This window comes from Corvus brachyrhynchos, unplaced genomic scaffold (genome assembly GCF_000691975.1).
Source record: "Corvus brachyrhynchos isolate BGI_N302 unplaced genomic scaffold, ASM69197v1 scaffold6, whole genome shotgun sequence".
Classification (NCBI taxonomy): Eukaryota; Metazoa; Chordata; class Aves; order Passeriformes; family Corvidae; genus Corvus; species Corvus brachyrhynchos.
The window spans coordinates 4,722,154-4,744,864 of record NW_008238632.1 but is presented as its reverse complement, the minus strand read 5'-3'; the positions used below and the strand labels follow the sequence as shown (position 1 = coordinate 4,744,864).

The following is a 22,711-nucleotide window of genomic DNA, read 5'->3' as shown; positions in this document are numbered from 1 at the left end:
AAACAATTTATAGAAATTGTTCTGATGAGAAACTCAGAGGCTGGCTGACATTATTATAGAATGTGTCTGCTTTCTTTGAAGAAGTTACATTTGTGTTGAAAAAAAGCAACACTGAAAATATCACCCAAACTGAAAAGCTTCTCAGTGGGAAAAAAATGTCATTGTTGTTGGTAGAGACCTTTAAGCTTTCATTCTACCTACGACCTAACTTAAATGTGAGCTTTAGAAACTTTGCCTGTGTGATTCCTCATTGTGCTTTTGATAAATTACAGTTTCATGAAAGCTGCAACCCAAATGTATTCAATAAACTCCAAAAAACATGGAAAATAAACATGTTTTGAAAGAATACTGCCCCGACGCTGGTTGATGTTGCCACAAATATGTCTGTGACTCCACGACCAGTCCCAGTGGGCTGTGATGAGATGAGTTCAATGGGGTGAATTGGGAGCATGTCCTACACAGGCATCAGCCTGCAGCAGCATGGTCTGCAGAGCCCATGCAGCTGTGCAACAAGAAGTGTCCAAGTTGCAGTGGCCCATAAAGGCATCCACACAGCTTTAAAAAGCTGGAGAGTCTTCAGGTGTTACTGCCCTGTTCCCACTTAACACCATTCCCTGTTTGAAAGTTATAAACAGCAGCAAATGCTGATGGGTGCTCTGGTATCAATTCTGCTATTTCTGTATTACAATTCTGCGTGATGGGGCATGAAATAAGATGGGTATTTCCCACTGGAGATAAATTTGGGAGCACTCACTTGTTCTGTTTCACCTGCAGACAGGTGGGAGCAGAGTTCTCATGAGATGGCCAGTGACAAGCCACATCCAGCTGCTGGGCAGCAGCTGCTTCCCTCACAGATGCTGACCTGAACAACTGTTCCACACGGGGCAGAATCTGTACTTCCACCAACACATCTTGTTTAAAACAGTAAAACTTTTATTATGTGTCCAAGCCTCAGTCATAACCAGCTTATCTCTAAACAGCTAATAATTTCATTTTACTTCTAAATGAAACTCTGAGGTGAGCCAGAAAAGGTTTTCATGACCTTTCTGCATACACACAGCTATTCATATCTGTGTGCCACAGGGAACGTGCTGCAGCATGTGCAGTGCTGTCTAGGACTTATCTGAGTCTATCAGCACTGCAGACATCTGGACAAACTCCAGAAATGGCCAGTGGTGCTCATGGGATGCTTGTAGAATACAGGATTCTTCATTAAAATAAAAAATAAGTTGCACCTCGAGAAGACTTCAGAGGGATGGGGGCTTCAGTGCTGTGACCCTGTTAAAATCTGGGTCTGAGAAGAGAGAGCCTCAAACCGAAAGGTGCACTGATGAAAATCAGGAACATCGCGCTGTGGGCTAATTAACACCCATGACAGCTAACATCCTGTCTGCTGCTGGAAAGGAAACATGCTGTGGGCGTCCCGAGGCTCACACTCACGCTTGCCATTTCCCCCGTGCTGCTGCTGCAGGGTGGGCAGCACAGCCAGCAGTGTGCCAGACATGCAGACCACTGCACCATGGGCACTCCATCCAGGACCCTCCTGTGCTCAGCAGCATGAGGCAGCCCCAGAGGTCTCCTGGGGCTCACCAGGGCACCTGCTCTGCTAGCAAACATGGTGCTGTCAAGGACTTTCCCCATCACTGGCACCCGATTGATCATCTCAGAAATTGTTCAGGTGTTCCCAGCACAGATCTGCCCAGGCCAGCCAGCCCTTGCCAGCAGAATCTTGATACCATCTGGAAACTGGCACAAGCTGGACATCTCCAGCAGGCAGCTTGGGTAAGGTCTCCTTTGCTCGGCAGGATGATAGCCTTGGACAGCAAAAATGCGGGCTGCCCTGTGCCAGGTCACCACGGAACCAGGCTCGTGCTGTATTGCCGTGGTCAGTATTTAGCATCTCCCCAGTCGTCAGGTGAGGACACTATGAGGAACCACCCTCTGCCTGAGGCCAGGGTGTGGACAGGGCCCAACCATGCCAGCAGCGTAGCCCTGGTCTCTTTAGCTCCCTTCTCCACTTCCAGCCATGAAAGGACATTGCTAATCTGCACAGACCTGCTCCAGTGCCCTGAGCTGACCTAGGTGGGACTCCAAGGTAAAGCCAGAGCAAAGCCAGACTAAATGTTTCAGGCTTAGGAAAGTTTGTTGTTTTCCTATTCCACGTTACTTCCAGTCCCGCTGGAGTCCAGATTTCCTGCATGCCCAGAGGAAATTCACTTTGTCATCCTCCTCAGCATCCTCTCAGGGAGGAATACTGAGATTTATGGGTGAATGAAAAGCATATGAAAGCTGAATCCTGTTGCTATCCCATTGCAAAGGCACTTGGCATGTCCTTGTGCAGCCCACTTGTGACAGTGGCAATGGGCATCTTTGAGATCAGGAAAGACAGTGGGCTGCAGGGCCATCCCAATGCTATGAGAAGCCCCCGGGCTAAGCTGAGCCACATAACACTCATCCTCCCCTTGTTCAGGTGTGCCTGAAGCAGTGCCTGTTCCCCAACAGGGAGTCTTTGGTGCTCACTGAAGCTAGGAGAGCCAGGCATGTCTCATCTCATCAAGATGAGATGTCTCCAGGTTTGTTTGGAGATCAGCTTTGAGTTGTGCCTCAATGTCAGCCTATATGGACTAGAGTAGAACCAGAGGGTTTTCTCCCACTCCCCGCCTGTGCTCTCATATTTGGCAGAGCTTTTAAGTTCAGTCACACATGAACTTATGCAGTGCCTCTACTGCCAGGCAATCTCCTGCTAGCCAGGCCCAGGAATACTTAACTCCCAGGTTTAGCCAAGCATGGGTGCCTGTAACCTCATGTGGTTGTGAGGGACCCAGAAGAGCTCTGTCCTTAAGACAGATAAGGTCAAAATGGGTAGACACGCTCAGACAGCTCCTTCTGCATGACACCTGCTACTCCTACTCTTTCTCCTTTCCACACATCACCTCCCACAAACAACACCTTTTCCTTCAGTCTCCACAAAATTGGTTAATCGTTAAATGTCAACCAAAGCAGCAAAACCTTTGCAGTTCTCAGCAGTCCTGAGCTCCCTGCTAGCACTCAGCTGGCACAGCAAGCTAGGGCTGGGGAGGAAGCAGCGTGTATGTGGGTGTGCTCTTGTTGCACGAGAAAAGGGGGTTACTGTAGCATCATCTGTGTTTTTCATTCTACGTGTCACCCCGTCACCTGCCCTGCAGATGAAGAGTGAGCTAGGCAGGGAACAAGCAGATGAAGCTGCAGCTGGCTGACGAAGGAGAACCTTCACATGCCTTGAAGACGTGGGCATGGAAATTAATTAGTCCCATAAAGGTGTGGCCTGAGGAAATGCTGCTGATTTTGGCACATGAAAGTAGTTGCTTAGATTTCAAGCATCCAGTGAAAAGCAAGGGACTTGAGGAGCTCTCAGGGGAGGATAAAGTATGTCTTTGGTGCTTCCCATGCAACACTCATCCATCAGTGGATGGACTATTTAATTTTAAATCAGTTACAGACATAAAAGCAGAATTCCACTTACTTTAATGTCAAAATGAAGTCTCACCGGGTTGCCCACCTCTGGCTAGGAGGAGGGATTTTAGCCAAAGTCATTGCATTTATTTCTTACTAAACAATATCATCCCGAGAAAATAATATATATATACAATCAACTATTGTATTTCTAAGCCTCTTGTACTCAGTCTGACCCCACGAAACTCATCCAGGAGGATGCCTTAGTCCTGTCCTCACTGTGCACCCACTGAGTGCAAGCCCTTAGAAACGCTGTTGGTCAAAAAGACTCCTCTGCTCTGTGGGTCAGTCTCTACACTCTATATCCATATACAGGAGTTTTATCAACATTATTCTGCTGGGGTATGAATTTGGGTTTCCTCAAGACTGCAGGTGTAAAGCTGCTGGGGGTCCTGGTATCCCCCAGAGTCATGGGAAAGCTGTCCCCACGTCTCCTGCAGCCAAAGGGCCGTAGCATCTCCAGACAGACCTGCCCACCAGCGTCTGCATGGCCCATGGTGCCTGGCATCAGCTTTCCTAAGGAATAGCACAGCTCCTTCATCCTCTGTGTGTCCATGGTCCATATCTTGCTTTAATGAAGGTAGATAATGGAAACTGGAAGAAGTAACTTGTTTTAAAGCATTTTTCAGGTGTTTATTACCAAGACAACCACTTGTAAGGAAGCTTTTATGTACTCAAAGCTTGATGTGACCTTTAGGTATATATGAAGCACTTAGCAGAAGTAAGAAGATTAATTTTAAGTTAGAAAAGTGTTTGAAACAGTGGAACTGGATGATGTCTCACATATTGGTGTTTGTATTTTTTAAAGGATTTGAAAACTTGATGAAACTGCAAAAAGATCCCTTAAAAACTGCTGGAGGGTCTGAGAAAGCCCTGCAGAATGAATCTGAAGGCTATCAGCCTAGGTAATATAGTAAAAGGAAGATCAGGAGATGGCTCAGGGTATGTGTGGATGTGTTCATGTAAGGGAAACAACTGCAAGAAGGGGCTTTTAGAAGTAGGTGAAATTGGTGTTAGGAGAAGAGTTAGCTGCGCAAACTGGGAAAAATAAAAGGTGAAAATAACCATGCTGTTAGTAAGCCATTGTGAATGTTTGAACCACAGTGGGGGGAAAAAAAAAAAATCAAGGTAAATGGTGGTCTCTGCTGAGATCACCATGTCAAAAGGAAGAGCCTTTTGGGGCATGGAGAGGAGGTGGATGTGTTCCCTAAAAGCAGAAGCATTTTAGTCGGACACACATTGCTGGCTGGGTTTGCTCCAAGACTAACCAGATGAAATTCCAGTGTGGACATGCAGTCAGACCAGATGATTTCATGGACTATTTTCTGGCCTTGGGGATGAACCTATGTGTTCATACTACCTGTTTTCCCAAGGAAAAAAGAAAAACATGTTTCTTCTGATTGACGTTTCCTCGTCCTGCAGTCCTCACCTGAGCATAGTTTCCACCAACCTCTTCAAAGTGTTATTCACATGGTTCTGTAAGGCCAAGGCCAGATCTCACCCTTGGCCCTTCTCCCAGCTCAGAACATGATTCTGACGTGTCACTTTCACAGCTTCCTTGCAAAAATAAGGGCTGGGTTGCAGGATGGCAAAAGAATAAGCATCTAAAGGGACCAAACACATCCAGATGCATCTAGAGAGACAATTCCTCACTTTGTTGGGCAAGCAGGAATATTTAACTGCAGCCAGCCACACTTTGCTCTTATCCACAGCTGTAAGCTTTGACCCACGGTGACCTTGGATCACAGCTTCCCAGAAACCCAGCAATGAGAAACCATCTCTCCTTGGCTAACAGCAGTAACCCTACTGATTATGTCTCACAAATATCAAGTAAAATTGATTTTCTTACCTCTTATATTTATCTTTTTTTCATAGATCTAAAAATAATCCCTGAAACCCCCCCATCTTAAGTGTTTCTTGAAAAATAACAAAAACCCCCAAGAAATTCAGTAGTCAGTTATAAACAGACAATGGGAAAATCCTACACTTGACTAATTGTCGCACTGTGGCTGGGCTTTGTGTTTGGGGATTTCTCAAAGTTCAACTTCTGCGTGAGTGAGCTCAGAGCCAAACTGAAAGTGAAAGTCAGTCTCTGCTTGGAGCCATGCTGAGCCAACCACAGGTGAACTGGGTAAATCTGCAACTCTGCTTCTGACCCACACCAAACCAATCAAACAGGTGTTTTTGGTGCTGGCTTGAAGAAGAAACTTGAAAGGACCTTGATTTCTTAAGAACAGCTGCTCAAAATCTTATTTTTGGCAGGCTGCTGGGAACGTTGGTCCTGAAATTGGAAGAAGTGTAAGAAGTTGTCTCACATTTTGAGTAGCTGGTGTTTAGCTGAAGAAATGGGTTTTTTTTCAGTGAAAGCATTTTATGTTCAGTTAAAGTTTTCATGATGCAGAAGTAATTTTTAAAACAGTTTCAGTCTTCCCTTCATTTTGTGAAGAGACAAACCTCCCCTATTTTTCCTCAGCAAATTTACCACTTTGGCCCTGCTGTAGGTTCACATATAGATAGATGGCAGAACAGTCAAGCGGCTGCAACACCTGGTTCATCAGCCTGGACCTGCTAATGGACGTGCCACTGCCCCCAGGGAAATCTGCCCACATCCTAACTTCAGAGAGCCTAGTTACGTCACAACTCTCCAGGCTGTTATGCTTAGGCTATAAAAATATTTCCCAGGAAACTGGTAGCAGGTTCTTCATCTGCAAAGCTGATAATCTTCTCCTCGCACAGACCAGAGGTACCTGCTGTGTCCAGGTTATAACCTGCTCAGGCAGAAACCTGGTCCCTGTGTCACCGGTGGTGCCCTGATTTGGCTGAGCCCCAGGCACTGTGCTACAAGAGGCAAGGTCAATAATAAACATGCTGGTGGCAAGGTCAGCAACAGCAGAGTCAATCAGGCGTGCCCACCCTCGGACCATAAACCCAGCCTTTCTAAATATATAACATACTGACATAGTAACCCTTCCTTATCAAAACAGTCAACTGACTCTTTGCAGAATCAAAGAATCATTTAGGTTGGAAAATACCTCTAAGATCGAGTCCCACCCTTAACCTGATACTGCCCACCACAAAACCATGTCCCCAAGTGCCTCATCTACACATCTTTTAAGTACCTCCAGGGCTGGGGACTCTACCACTTCCCTGTTCGGGTGAACAGAGCAGCCTGTTCCAGTGCTTAACAAGCTTTTCAGTGAATCTAGCACTTAAGCATTCATCAATGAGTTTCAAATCAGCCATCTGATGTATCCTGATATACATGAAGGGTGCAAGCTTTCACTTCAGGACAGCAACTTGCATAAAATCTGTGCTCACCTTGAGGAAATCATCAATATCCACTCCTCTTCCCCACTGGGGTTCAGCCATGGGCAGCTCTCCTCCTCCTCCTCCAGCTCTACTTTTCTGGTTGGATTTCTCCATTTAGACCCTGGTAATACAGTCTCTGGTTCAGACGCTATCTAATGAGCAGATCCTTTGAAAAAATGGAAGTGAGAGAGCCAGCATCTCTCTTTATTTTGAAGAAACTTTGAAATATAATTATTCAGGAGGATACTAAAAGCAGAAAGGGAATTTCCCTGGACAGTCTTAGTGTAAGGGGAACTGCTAGCATAGCTCCAGGGAAGTCCACAGCAGAAAAAAGATTAGGTTCAACATTAAAATGCATTTCATCTGCTTCACATATCATAAATGTTTCTCTAGCCTCTTTGCTGGGTAAAGTGCTAATTTCAGGGTCCCAGCTCTTGTTTTTTGTAAGCTTCACAGTTAGAGGAAAATGGAGGAGACCAGGTACCCTGAGGGGAACGATGGTTTTAAAGCTCTTGATCCTCACAAAAAAATGCATCAGGAATCTAGGACACTGTAGACCATTATTCAGAAAACGCTGCCACTCTAAACAGGTGCCAGCTGCATGTGTTGCAATCTAGTGTGTAAATCAATCTGACTAGTGACTCTTAGCAAAGCTTTTGCCCAGTGGACCAGGACAGCTCTTTTGTTGCAATAGGAGGAAAGGTTTTCTGTACCCTAGCAGGCACAGAATGGGTCATGAAGTATGACATTGCTGGCATCTGCTGTTTGTTTTTCTGACGGGTTTTGGGGTTATTTTGTTTTTTTCCTCTAACTGTTCTGCCTGCATGCATCTAAACTCTGTGTAGCTCATACATGTAGCAGAAATGGTGGCATCCTCCTGTGTTCTGCCCAGGTAATTGTGCTGCATGTTTAGAAAAGCAACACCACAAATCAGACTAATTTTCCTTTTCCTGTCAGGATTGGAGAAAGGGACTTTTATCATTCTCCAGGGCCCAAAGAATTTTGTTTGGTTCTTAGAAAGACCCTTTCCTTGAGTAAAATCACCAGCCTAAGCTCTAAATTCTCGGGGAAGAAAATATACCAACTTTTCTGAAAGTCTTTCTGCTACAGTCTTAAACTGCAAAGACCCCTGAACACCCTTTCGCTTCTCACAGGCAAAACATCCAGCCTGGGCACAGGTCAGTCAGGCCACCACACTTCAATGACTTTTTGATTTCCTCCTACATTCAAACAAGTTGGTACTTCTTGGTAAAGCCCACACTTCTTAAATTAGTCAGGGGATGAATTAATTTATCAGTCTGAAGATGTGGGAAATAACAAAGGCTGCACCTACTGATTCAGCCTCAATTGCAGTATTTGTCTAATGGACAAAGAGCATCTTCTGCTTCCCATCACTGCTATTCATGTCTGCTGAGAAGTGACTTATCAGAGAGAGATTACTGAAAAAGAATAGAAATACATAAATATATTGTTATTAATTTCTACTTAAAGCCAGTTCGGAGGTAGATTTTAATTTCCATTGTTTAGAGTAATTTAAAAAGTTTCACTTATTGTTCAGTTATTGTGTTACTGTGTTAAATGCACTTCCCATCAGAAATTTTCCTAGAAGGTACCTATAGGCAGAATTCCTAAAATCAATTTACAATGTCACTTTTATGATACCATGACATAGGTTTGTGTTTTGTTTTTTTTTCTTCTGCTGAGAAGCACGAGGAAGAGCAGTAGTCTTTCCTGGTTACTTGGGGTTTGTTTGGTGGTGGGGTTTTTTTCCCCTTTATTTTTTTCCTGATAGCACTACTGAAAATTTGAAATCTTGTCTTTATTTTACTTGGCTTCTTCTTGGATGGCAGAGGAAAGTGAATGGCAACCCAGCTGACACTCAAAGAAAAAAGGCTGCACATTTAAAGGAAATGTTTTCATCTACCTTCTTTAGCAGACAGCAGTAAAAAGTATCATTTTAAGGTGCCTTTGAGGAAGAAATAGAGTAATTAAACACAGAATTTCTAGTGTAAGCTCATTCAAGCATTTTTCATCTTGCTTATGTTGCATGAAAAGACTAATGCAATAACAGAACACATTAATTCACTTAGTGAATGTCCCCATTCTTTAACATGACTGTATGCTGCTTTTCAGAGAACAGCCAAGGTAAGGATATTTCTGTATATGGCTGAGAGAACAGGGTGGTGTGAAAAGCAGAGGCTCTGACACAAAAAGGCTCTTTTCTCTTCAAGGACAGCAAGCTCACAGTCCCACTGCCAAGACTTAATGCAAAATGGCAGCATATGTGTGACAGCTTGCTGTCACAAGACATGGATTAGACGAAAGTTTGTTAAGTGATTCTACTTTTGAGGGTAGAAGGTACCCAGAAGAATGCTCTGGCTCCTTACCAGCCATCTTTCTTTTGAACTCTCTGCTCTTCTGCCCATGGGGACAGAAGCTGATATAATAGTAAAACCAAAATTCTTAACCAAAATTCACTATTATTCCAACTTTTTCTAGGAAAACAGTCTTTAATGAAGTAAGAAACTAAATCAGCCTACTCCTATATACTTTTCTCAAGAGTAAATAAAATTAATGAACTAGAGGCTTGGAGGAAAAAGCTTCTTATGAAGGCATGAGATTTGCACCTATTTTGGAAACAAGTAGCATCATTTGCCATTAGAGATAGAAACTTGGATTAGGTGGTTCAGGAGAATGACCCAGCCTGCTAATTTTCTATATTCTTATACTTTATGTACACTAGTTTTCTCCAACAAAATGACCCAAGCTGAAAATTCAACTGTGTTCAGGGCTCCCTTGAGCTGCTGAGTATTTGGGTATGGAGTTTTGCTGTGGTCATCAGTAGGGGCTTACCACCACCACACGTTTTCACAGAGCTTGGTTTCAATTACAACTACAAGCAGAAGTTCCAAAATAGCCCAAGAAAGGAAGTTCCCCAAGCTGTTTTTAAAATCAGGAAGTGAAGGATACTACTAAGACCTCCAGAGCTAATACAAATGCTAGTCTCATTCACAGGGTACGCCATTCTTGCTGAGTGCTTCTGTAACTCAGATTTTTTGGGCTTCCCCATCCTTGAGCATATTTTAAAGACAATGTAAGGAGACTGTGCTTGGCTGTTCAGAAAACCCCAGCCTCTGAGGATCAGACTGCAACAAAGAAGCCTTTAGATTAGGCATTGCCTGAGGATTTGCTCTGTAGACACCTCAACACAATCAGCATGGACAAAGGGCAGGGTAGTCCCCTTAAACGGACACTGTGTGCCTCAAAACTGTTACTGATGTGAGATATAAATGTAGTCTGCAAATCTGCCCTGGATGCCCCTATTTTTTCCCCAAGTAAAAATCATGTAAGCACACAAATGCTGCCTACCTGTGTATATGGATATCTGCTTATGTAACTGTGCATTTATTGGGATTGATCCTGTTAGTTTTTTCCTTACACAGTGCATTTTTATAAGGAGACAGAGGTAGCAATGCTCAGAGAGACTCTGGCCAGCCTCTTCAAAATTCAGGTTTTCTTGTTCAATTTGGAATAAATAGGTATAATAGAAATAGCTTGTTTAGTAAAATATAGTCACTCAAAAGTAGAATTCTGCTTTATCACCACCAGCTCAGAGCAGTGGCCAGGAGGTTGTCTGTTACAGTGGCTGTGCATCCAGTGTTGTGTGATAGCCATGGAAGGCTGGGAGCACAGTCTGCATTTCCCAGCACAGAGTACCAGGCTGATGGCAGCTGATGTCTTGAGAAACAGTTAGAACTCCCTGACCTTCCTCCTTGCCTGGGGCTTGGGGGTCTTGGCTTCAGCATCTTCCAGGTTAGAAAATATTTGCAAAATGTTAAGTTTCCATCTATGAAAAGAAGATTTGTTTGTCTGATTGGTTTTGCTCTGCCTCTTAATGCCTCATACTGCAAAGAAAAGAAGCATGGAGAGGTCCTGTGAGCTGGCTGACAGAGATCCTGGGGACCAGCCAGGAGATCTGGAGAAGAATGAGGGTACCTCACTTGTGTCTTTCTCACCTTGAAAAACCCATCTTCACCATCTATCTTTTGTCCTGGAAATGGGGAGGATGGCAGACGTGCTGCTATGCTAATGTTGCAATCAAATGAGGCTCTCATCTGATGGGACACTGAGGCACCTCAGGAACATTGCCACAGACAGAACGTGCCCCAGTGACTTGGACTGATAAATGATGTTCAGCATATTTAAAGGGCAACCTAGATGAGTGCCAGTGTTATGTCACAGAACTGTTATTTGTATTTGGGCTGATGGATGCGGGTGTTTGTGTGTGTGTGTTTGTGTGTGTGTGTGTGTTTGTATGTTTTCTAGTTTTTGAAGGTCTCCAAAGGACTGAAGTCATCTGTGAAAGGTTAAAACCCCACAAGTGAAAAAAATCTAAAAAAATAGCTTGAAGTCACCCACAGGTGTTACTGATAAATAACTGTTTCCCAGGGGTCCAAGAGAACTTTTGCCTTGTTTTGGGCTGACTGAATGCTGGTTGGTCAGGCATGAATGTGACAACCATTCTTCACTGTGTTACCACATAATCTGAAACCCTTGTCTGACTTTTTCAACTATATTATGGTTTGTAATCACTAAGTCAGTCAGCTGCTGTGAGGATGACACAAGCAATGGTCATCTCAGCACTGGGGGAAGACCCAGTGGGGCAATGATAACCAACATGTCCCAGAAAACAGAGAAACCTGGTCATGTGAATGAGCAATTCAGCAAATTTCTCAAACAACAAAAGGCACACAGTTGCTTTCGAAAGAAAAACACAAGTCAAGCTATGTCACTTGACTGGCAACAAAGTGAAGATCTCATGTGAAAGAAACCGAGTGTATCTGAGTTGTAGAAAACTTTCATGTTGCACAACATGCCAGCCACTACGTACTGAAGCAAGAGACTGACCAGCTGCCATGGATCTTATGATGCTGTCAGTCATGTGAACCAGGTTTGCAGAGTAAAATCTCTCTAATGTGCCTTTTAGACAGTTACTCAGCAGATCAGCTGCCATGGCCCTGGTGGAAGGCTTTCTATCTCTCCCATTCTGTAGCATTCTGTATTCTTAGTCCCTTGTTCTCAGGAGTCCCTAAGAGCCTTAATGAGAGAGACGGGCAAAGGCCCCCAGTCTCAGCAAGGTGAAAGCGGGCAAACCTTTACCTTTCCGTACTCTCTTGTAGATTGTTGCAAGTCTGAAAGTTATTATAGCTGCTCAGATTAAAGGGACTGTTTTTCCCTGCAGACCTCACTTCTAGTTTTATCAGCCTCCCACACGCAAACAAAAAGTGTAATGCCTCAGAACCTGCCAATTCCTCTCTGAGGAGGAGGATGGTGTGAGGAAATGTCACCAGCAATTACTTTCTGAGTGCACAGTGGGCTGGAACATCCTCTCACTAGCACCTGCTGTTACGTAACCTTCACAGGAGGCCCTTGCTGACATGTGCAATCCCATCTGCTGATCTGCCTCTGCTCTAATTCCTTTTTTGCCTGATTTCTGCTTGGTCTGGAGGCATAAACCCAACTGCTGTCCTGGGAGTGTTTCGCACCCTGTGCCCTGGGCAAAGCTGGGGAGGACCCGGCTTAGAGCATCTCCAGTGGCATGGCAGGTGCTAAAGCAGCTCTTACAAAACCACCAAGAGAAATGAGACATGGGAATCCCAGGCTTCTTTTGTCATAAGGGAGGCATGAGAGTGGTAGGGACTCATGCTGCTGAAGGGAGCCTAGGCAGGTAAATGAGAGGCACTTCGGGACACAAAAGAGCAGAGTGAGAGCTACTGCTGGGAAGAACAGTTTAAGAGCAAGGTGCTACTGTTGAATACTGTGAGCAGAATGGGTGGAAGGAAAATGGTGGCGATATTTCTTAATTGTGTTTGACAATGTTGGGTACTTTCTACCTCCCCAGAAGCTGACTGGGGCTGAAGAAAATAATGCAAGGGTTATTTGTATCACTCTGTCTTTAGCCCCCTTCTACAGAGAGCTACAGTCAGCAGGTGCATTGAAGGTTTGTTATTAGCTGCTCTTCAGTTGAAGTGTAATCATTCCTGGAGGTGTTAAGTGTGAGCATACACACATTCTCCCATAGGAGAGCTGGTTAGTGGGAATCAGGTTAGCCAGCATTAATGGGATGAGGCCCAGTGACAACTGGGGAGTCTGTAGTACAAATCAGCTGTGATGTACAAATGCTACTGCCCATAATCAACCAATACAATAGGATGGCTTCTTGGTTTTCTCTACACTTTTGTTATTGTTGCATATTATATGGGAACATCCCAACACCTCCTGAATTTCTGCAAGAGGGATTGGTACTTTACACTCTGCAGTTTAACACTGTTCATGAAAGAAAATTATACCTTCTTCATTTTTCTGTGGTCATGTGTATCCCTTTTTAATGCCCCAGATTTGTGGAGAATGAATGGTTCCTGCCTGTGCACAAGATTATTAGCATGCCAAAGTCCTGTTAAAGGCTTATACCCATGGTACCATGGTGAGGGTGTGCCAAAGGATATCAGAGATCCAGTGCCCACTTACAGTAAAGGATATTGCACTAAAGTAACATCTCACTGTGACCCCATAAGTTAGTCCAAGGCAGAGGTCATTCTGAACAGAGTTCCACTAGGGATGAAATGAAATCTCTTCATTCATAAGATTTTGGCTGGAACTAGGTCTTTGAATCATACTAATTTTTTTAGAGATGAGTCATTTACTAAAACTTGATTCAAGCACTATTTAGAGCAATTCATCTCTGAATCCCAGCTTTGCAATGTTCTTGTGCAATATTTCTGTGACAACTCAAATCAAAACATAGATGCCGAGCCACATCTCTTTTCTCTCTGTGTCTCCAGACCTAGAATTCCAGGCAAGCATCCTGGTATTAAATCCATCCTCTGTATTATCATGTACAGTCTAGGTCAAGATTTTATGCTTTTACCATCTATTTTCTATAGACGTGACTTGGGGGCTGCATCAGGTAGACTCCCTGTACCTCCTTTCACTGGTACTGAAAATAAAAGGGATCAGATAGAAGGTACTGCCTAAGTGCAGGTTAGTTTTATCGCAGCCATGCTTAGTGCACAGTGGTCTTGAAGAAGAGCAAACTGAAAGGAGTTAGACCTCATGCTGCAGGAGCCTGCCTGACCTCTCCCCAGCACTAACCTCATCCAACATTTGCCAAGGCAGTTATGTTCTCAGCTCCTGTTTTGATTCAGGTTGAGTGGGTGATTAAAAAGGAAATAGGTCCCTTTGAGAATCTGGTCCTTGGCTCTACTTCCCCACCAGAGCCCTCAGTGGTAACTCCCCAGCACAAGGACACCCACAGATGCCAAGGGCAGCTCCAGCCTCCTCCTACTGAGATGGTGCAGAAGTTGTGGCAAAGGAGATAAAATCCCACCAGTAGGCACATGCTGCTTCCATCCCCTCTTCTCTTCCAATGAACAGGGACTAGGGTGATACCCTGACCATATAAAGCAGAGCCCTCATGCATGTGTATCATTTTGAAACCCCCACGTCTGTGGTTCCTAATGGAAATCCCCCATTTTGAAGATAGAAATTTTTACTAAAAGTGATTGAATATTTCATGACAGCAGGCTTTTATAAGTGCTCTCTCATAAAGCCACAATCCAAAACCAGAGGCCTGGGATTTTTTCCCATTTTCTGTTGAAACTTATCGCTGTTTAATTTTGAACATCACCTAAACAGAATGGTGGTATTTTATACCTGGGGTGCCTGGACTGCCAAGCTGTAGGAATGGGGCCCTATTTGGTTGTACCTACACGGATACAGAAAGAGCCACACAAACCACTGTGAGGGAAGGCATTTTTGGCGGGAAAATTCAAAGACTGGTAGCATCTTGCTCATTGAGAAAAGGAAAACGAACAAAAACTGAATTTTGAGGAACTAAAACTAGGATCTGCTAAGCAATTGTAAAGAATAAAAAAGAGAAGGAAGAGAAGAGAACAACCAGTGTCTGACCATAATTTCCTTTTAATGAATTACATCCATATAAGAAATTAAGCAACTACTTTCAAGCTGATGAAACTTCTTGATTTTTTTTCAGTAAGTACAATATCATCCAGCATTTAGAAACTAAACTGGAAAATACAGGCATGTTTTTTTCCTTATTTTCATTAAAATCACCTTGTCTACACAGAATACTGGCTACCTTTCAGATGTTGCATGGAAAATCAAAGGGCAAACTGAAGCATCTCCCAGAGTTCACCCACAAAATCCCAACACAAAAATGCAATTATAGTCTTTGGTTCGTCTGAAAATTCCCTAAAAGGGGGATTACTGTGTAGTGGCTTGTTTACATTTACGGGTTGATTACTGAGTGCTGAGTAAGCATGTTCAATTGTTGAAGTAACGACTTTTTCCATGCTTGTGACGTTCATTAGGACTGTTCCTTTAAGGCCAGAACGAAAATATTATCTGCATTGTTTATTCGTGTCAGTCTCACACTTATGACAGGTTTACATTGCAGCACACTCTCATCCAAAGAAAACTGTGGGAATATTTGGTTCTGGAAGCAAATGGAAATGTTGCGGGGAGGAGGAACAACCACTGGGACATAAGAAAGGCCTCTCAAACTCTTCTGCCAGCAATCTGTCTCTCCTAAAACAGCCCAGACAGGTGTCAATTACTATGATATGTTGTATCTACAAACGTTGTTTCTCTGAGTATGGCATTGGAGGTGATTAACTTAGTTATAATAATTCCAGGAGGTTAAAGTTGAAAGATAAACTCTGGAGATTTTTATATAATTCAATAAAAGCTACTCTGACCTGTTAGATACTAAATGGAAGAAGGACCCCCTGACACAAGTACCATCATCTTTGGTTTGGCATAACTTACAGGATAATGAGTGTTCATGTTTACTGCCTGAATATTAAGTTCAGTCAAGTTACACAAGGAAAAGATTGGTTCACAGTGTTGCACAAGCAGAACTAAGACTCTGTAGCAAATACGGTCTTCGGTTTACACAAACGTTACAGCAGTTGCCGAACTGCACATCTTTTGGCTTAGCATTTTTAGATCTTATGGTGCCTAAAGGAAAGAGTATTCCACCTCTCTTTGAAAAGAGACCTTCTTGAGGTACTTCTGGGGTATCTAATCTTAACAAGTAACTGTGTAACTGATCAATGGATCTAGTAAAATTCAGAGCATTTCTTCTCAACTTGTCCTGAGAGTGAAGACAGACATTTCTTGTCAGACCTGCGGAAGGGTTTTGTACCTGTATTATTTGGCCTAGTTGAAGATATATCCCCCCTCACAGACTTGCTATTTATGAATAAGGCAGTTTGTGACTGTAAGAACACACACAGATACTGTTTTCAGGGGAAAAAATCCCAAAGAAACATACTCTGATAAGTGGGAGAAAAGATAAAGCGCAAACAAAGCACAAACAAACCTTTAAAAGGAAGTGGAAGTGGAGAACAAATTCTTCTTTTCAAGTCTCCACCATCACTGAACAGGGAAATGGACATTTTGGCTTGCAGGGTACCTTCTCTACATACTCCTTAGTGTCATCTCTGTGCAGTGACTGCAGGACTGAAAGCAAATGCAGGGTTCAGAGCAGGCACACACAGGCAGAATAAGCAAAGGCGCCATAACAGCACCTGCTTTGCATGTCAGCAGCATAAATTAATGGCCAGCTTTGCAGGAACACAGGCCTGAAGGGAACAGCCTGGCCTTCAAGCTGAGCCCTCTCCAGCAATGGGTCAAATAGTTAAACTCAAAAGCATTTTTTCTTCCTCTGACCCCACTCTCACAAGGGGGAGATCCCACCTACTGCTTGCCCTGCAGGGTGGGAATTCCTCTCTTATTCCTGGCCTGGAAGTGTCACTGTACTTTTGCAAATGTGAGGGTGAGGACCTGGCTGCCCCGGCTCCGGGTGCGGCAGCCCTCGGTGCCCTCCAGTTGTGCTGGTCGGTCAGAGCTGGTGCCCAACGCCAGCCTGGCCTGCCCTGTGGGCACCTCCACTCTCTGCATGTCCATTCCTCCCGGAGACCTCGTGATGCCCTGCAGCAGGAGGCAGAACCCGTGCCATGAGAAGCATTTGCTTTCAGAAATCCTCATAAGGTAGTCGTGCTTGAAAATGGGATAGCAGTACAGAAGTGGAGTGTTTATATAAAACACTAACAGGGCAGCTGTTGCTAGTAGCAACAATATGGCAATCACCAACTAATATGGAGATGTTTGTTTCAAATTTATCATCTTGATTCTGATGGGTGGCCAAAACTTCACAGCACATTTTATTTTGCAGTGTGTGGCTGTGCATGCACAAGGACAGCACATGACAACAAATAACCCTCTTGAAGCATGGGGTCAAATGTGCTCAGGGGAGTTCAGCTGTAGTTAGCAGAGTTGTCCCTGGAAAGATTTGCTTTGCCTGACACTGCTTTTGCCTGGAGAATGGAATCTAGATGCGTGGTCATAAAAGTTCCTGTTCTTGGTTAATTTAGTGGTGTTGAGGACCTGGTTACTGGCAGTTGTACTTATTACTTAGGAAGCAGGTACAACGCAGGAATGACAAACTCACAAGGGCAACACAATGACGAAGAGTTTGGGGATGTTCCCATCACACCTCTGGGGCTTGGAGGAAGCCAATTGGAGAGAAATGATGGGCAAAATCCAATTACTTCTGGTTGTTCCTTCTGGGCACCTGTGGTAACAGCTGTTGCCACGGCACTTGCTATGCCCAGAGCAGCTCTCACACTACCAGGGGAGTGGTAAGGTCTTGCCATTCCTGAACCTGCCTGTCTTTTCTAATTTTTGTATCAATGGGACACATGTACAATGAAACCCCGAATTATACGTGGGCTAAGTTTTCTTGGTCTTATTCCAGACTGGCTCCTAGACCAGTGGGCAGTCTGCAGATCATATTTTATGGGAAAGTGAGATGACTTATGTCTGAAAATCACATGCAAGTTAGAATTCAATGTCAAATCCAGGTTCTCTCTTGTTTCCCCCGATTCATATTTTGAGATCTGAGATCATTTTGATGCTGAAATTCAAAGCAAAACACAAGGTGCAGAAACAAGAGAAATGCAAGCCTATTTAAAAAAAAAAGTCTAAAAGAAAACATTCATATTAATCCTGAATAGCAAAATCAAGATTCACACCTCACTGTATTTGGTAAGAGGCATAATCTGTCCCTGGCAGCAAACGAGCTTGGCAAAGTCTCATCTCAGTTTCTGATTTGTGAATGAACAACATAAAGAAGCAAATTAAGTGAAAAACCTGCTGGAGTAACAAAAGAAGTAAGCATAACATTTTACAATATTGTTTGAATACATTCAACCAGGCATCTTGAAAAGAATAGATTTCAGACTGAATTACACATGTTCTCTACTACTTTTGTGTAAGTAAGCAAAAGTTTAGATCTGCATCTGCTCAGTCAGAAATGATGGGCGACTTCAATGCCCTGATTCCTTTGTGCTGGCCACCTCAGGGAACCCAAGGAATGAGTAATTTCCAAGTGCCACAGAGATACAATAGCAAGCTGAATGCAGACACAGCCAAACAGCAGCACAGAGCCTTTGGAAAAATGGCCCATATGCACCTGCCCACCACAACTAAAAAAGCACCCACTGGAACCAGTCACACAAGGATGAGTAAAAATCTTTAGAGCTGCCAACTTAGTCTTGGCACCCATGAAAGAATAAACAAACCATCCTGCAAGGCAAATGCAACCAAAATGGTGTCATGGGAAGGGCATAGAATACACCTTGTGCTGTATTTATAGTGTTATTTTTGATTTGTAACTTTTTCCTGTGCAATAGTAGCACAGTGTGTAGAAGAGTGGTGCAATCTAACCCACACTGCAATCTAACCTTGGTGTCTAATTCAGGATGAAATCAGCTGAACAGAGCTGGGAAAAACTGACAATGTGTTTCACTTTCCAAAGGCAAGTTTAGCATGAGCCCATATTCTACCTTACTAAATCTGTAGGAGTTCAACACCAGCTGGATTGATGGATCTTGTTCTGAATTGTTACAGGTAGGAAGTAAGGACTGGTCTGATCAAAGATCTGTCTGACCTCTTTTCTGTGATCAAACCCTGAACAATGCCTGTGCATCTCACAACACACTCTGGAAAGTGGTAGGAAATCAGAGCTGCCTTCAGAAGCATCTATAAATGTGGCCTGTTTCCAGGAACCCACTTGCCACCTTGTTCTTTGAGTTAGTGGGCAGATTGTACAGAGCTTTCCCTTCCAAAAAACAACCAACCCAACAGCTCTCTGAGTTTGGCAGAACTAGTTTCCTTATTTTGGTAAATGTTCCTGTTCCTCCCTAGGGAGACTGCAGCTGTGGCAGTGAAGACAAATCTGGAATACAATCCCTTTTCCACATGGAGAGGCACTGGTGAAGGCTCCTTCTGCTCTATATGGACTCGAAAGGATCCTTGCTCCAGGCACATTCTGCTGTAGCCTTCTCATAGCTCTGCTCCTTCTGCCTCCCTGCTGGTTGATAGCAGGGCAAAGGCGAGTTTCAGGATTCATTCATACACTCCTCCTTCCTAAAAGCCATGGTGTCAAACATTTGCAAAAATAATAGAAATAAACAAAAGTGAGCTGTGGCTGGGGTTTTCCCGTTCGTGGTTTGACAAGGAGAGAAGAAAACAGACACTCTCCAGTCACAGCAGATTTATTCTTTTGTTCTTTTTTTCACTGTCAACTCCTGACTTCTTTCTCGTGCCAACTGGTGTTGCTCTTTCATTGCTGTGGTCTAAAGTCCTTCACAGAGCCACAGGGTAAGAGAAGAAAAGAAGAGAAAATGCCTAGCTTGACTGGAGCTCATGCAAAGGGGAAAATCATCATTTGGAAAATCCATGCTGCCAGGAAGCGCTATATAAGCCCTCTCTCCAAACACTGGTTAGGCAGGGGGTTTGGGAGTGGACCACAAAAGCAGCTGCAGTCTGGGAGGGGAAAGGGACTGGCTGGGACCACGGGGAGGCAGAGGCATCAAACTGATGTCCTGGCTTCTCTAAGGAAAATGTCTCGGGGGGGCAAACCCAGTCCTTAAAAGGGCTGAATCCACCCAGGCTTGGCTGCTCTGCAGGACCTCCCTGTTCCTGCTTTCTCTCCAGTGAATGTAAAGCACTTCAGCAGAACTGAGGGAAGAGCCTGGTGTACAGCAGGGGAAGAGCTTCTACACAGGCTAGTCCTACAAAACCCTTGCAAATCCACCCCCTCTCCCGTGCCTTGATCTTTGTGTAAACATCCAGTGTCTTTGAAGGACAGTGCATTCACTTAGCCAGGGATGGCTTGGGAGAGACACATCACCTGCAAACAGCTCCAGGTGTGCCCAAGCCACCTGCCATCTCTTCTGCTTGCCCTAGGGCAGTGGCTGTGGTACAACAGACACATTGCTCTGATGAATTGTGGTGTAAGATCTGCACCATACTGAGGGAGGAGCTGACCATAGCAAAGGCTTCAAGTCTGCAAAGCGGAACTGGGAGGTAGAGATGGAATCGGCCTCCTCAGGGAGAGAAGTTGTTCATATAAGGGAACTTAATTTGTAAACATCTCATATGACAGGCCTTTTCTGTTAATATTCAGGGTGGAGACTGTCTTTGGGCCCTACAGCTGTGTTACCTTTTCCATGCTGATGGGGAAGCTGTGAAGCTGCTCTGGCTGGCAGGTGTGAGAGCAGCTCTTCTGACCCTGGAAGCCTACACACAGCTCTATGGTGTTTGGCAGGAATCAGCATGTGCTTGCTTCCCGCTTTTCACAAAAACAGTAAAGATTCCCTCTGTGTTGCCATGCAGTTACTCTGCCAAACCATACTATTTTAGGATGCCTACTTATTTGTAATAAACTAAGCTGCTTTAAAGTAATTTTGGCACAATTTAAGTGCTGTGATACATACCATAAAAGAGCTATTAAATAAAGAATGATATCAGGAGGGTAAAAACAAATCAAATTGTTTTTCAAATGGGCAGACAGGCAGGCCTATACACACACCCTCCACATACAACAGGCATTATATCTCCACAACTGTTAATGGATGAGAACTAATTGGATAGAGATACATCAGTTTGTGCCAGTGGACAGTCTGGTGATGTGCTATCAATACACCACCCATTACTGTATCTTCTGGGAAATTCAATGCATTGTGCCCCTTGTACAGCCAGTGCCAGAACTGTAATCTAAGCTTCCAATCACCTAATCACCACCCATTAAACTCACATTTTCTTCACAAGTCACACATTTTCCAGATCAAACCCCATGTCTTAATCATGAAACAGACTAAGCTCAGAAATACATCTATGTACAGTGCTGGAAGTGAAGGCAAGGCAGAATTGAACAGCATAGGTCCCCTAAACCTCTGACATACTTAAGAGACAGGTGTGTTTGGATATACATTTAACAGATGCAGCGAAAAATAGATGCTTCTTGTTGAGGAATCCCACTGAAACTATCAGCAGTGGTGCTGCAGCTGCCAAGGACCCTCAAAAGAAATTCTCAGGAGAAAGTGATGTAGGATGACAATATTTCTGGAAGCATGTGCAGCAGCCCATGGAATTTAGTTGGGAAATTACAAACGTCATGGGACTGATAATCAACAAAAAATCAGAGCAGTGAGTAAAAGATCAGTGGTAAATGCACAGGGCTGCAGACTAATTGATCAAGATTGCTGTAAGTTTCAGCCCTAAACAAGTCTACAGACCAGTGCCACTACAGGAGCATGGAAATGATGGGCCTCAGGAGGACTTAAAAGGTGACCTACAGCAACTCCCCCTACAAAAGCAGAGCAGGTCTCCATTTGCTCTTCTGGACACATCTCTATTGAACCAAAAGTGAATTTTGCACTTTGAATTTCTGCCAGAGTCAAACAGAGATCACCCTTCTGTTTTGCATGAAACAGGGTCAGTACTACACTGACCGGGTCTGATGTGGTTACACAAAAATGGCTTTGAGGGCGAATTCAGCAGCGGATGTAGCCATTATGTGCATCTGCAAAGAGCTGTGCTAAGACAGCCCGATCCTCTGCACATGTGAAATGGAGCATCCACAAGGGAAGCAGCAGAAAGACAGAACTACAGTTTTACAAGTGTGCTTTCCAGCTAAATCCACTACTGAAAAATTCCCAACCCTGACTCTCAGCCTTAGCTACTCTTTTTCACAAGATCAGCAGACTGGCACCCAGAACAGGGTTGTAATTTGCCTCAGTCAATAAATCAATAGAAATAATATCATGTATTTAACATCAAACCTTAATGAATTTTCATAATGGCCTGGTAGAGTGAGCACTGTATTCCTGATATGCCCAAGCTGGGGGGCAGTCAGCAACAGAATGGTACAGGTCAAGCAGAGGTAGATTTTTCCTAGATTTTTTATCTCTTCAGTTGAATCAAAATTTAATATGTGGACACAAAGCTCTTATTAAGATATATTTTAAGCAAGACTTTTTAATTATATATTGTCATGCATTACTAAATTATTACATAACACCACTTCATCTATAGAAGTCCAGTGCCTAGATTTTCAAGAACTACTTAGCACTGACAAAATGTGTGTCTACATCTGCTTGTAGACAGTAAACTGTTGCAATTAGCTTTTAAAAAGATACACAGAAACACTCCTCTGAATCTGGTCTATTTCACCTCCCCGCTGTTTTCACTGTTCTTAGTGTAACTTGATCTGGTGGTGCGTCTTTAAACTGCCAAATCTAATGTCTCTGAGCAGTCAAAGGACACACTGTAACCACTGTCCTTTAATGGTAAAGAGAAGCTGCCCACACTGCAGTCCCCTCTGCACATCTCACCTCATGCTGGTGATGACAGCTGGAACCTTTACCTGGCAAGTGTCTCATCTTTTCCATCCATAACAGTTATCAGAGCTTCTTTTTTTTTCTTTAAGGGGGGGGGGGGGGCACAAAAAAACAACTCCTCTAAAAAGAAAGAGAGAACC

General features: G+C 43.8%; 1 protein-coding gene across 1 annotated transcript in view; it reads left to right on the top strand.

The window, feature by feature from the left end:
• The window catches only part of TAGAP (T-cell activation RhoGTPase activating protein), a 35,876-nt gene that overhangs the window by 4,688 nt on the left and 8,477 nt on the right, over nucleotides 1–22,711 (top strand). The gene's annotated exons all lie outside the window — the stretch shown is intronic.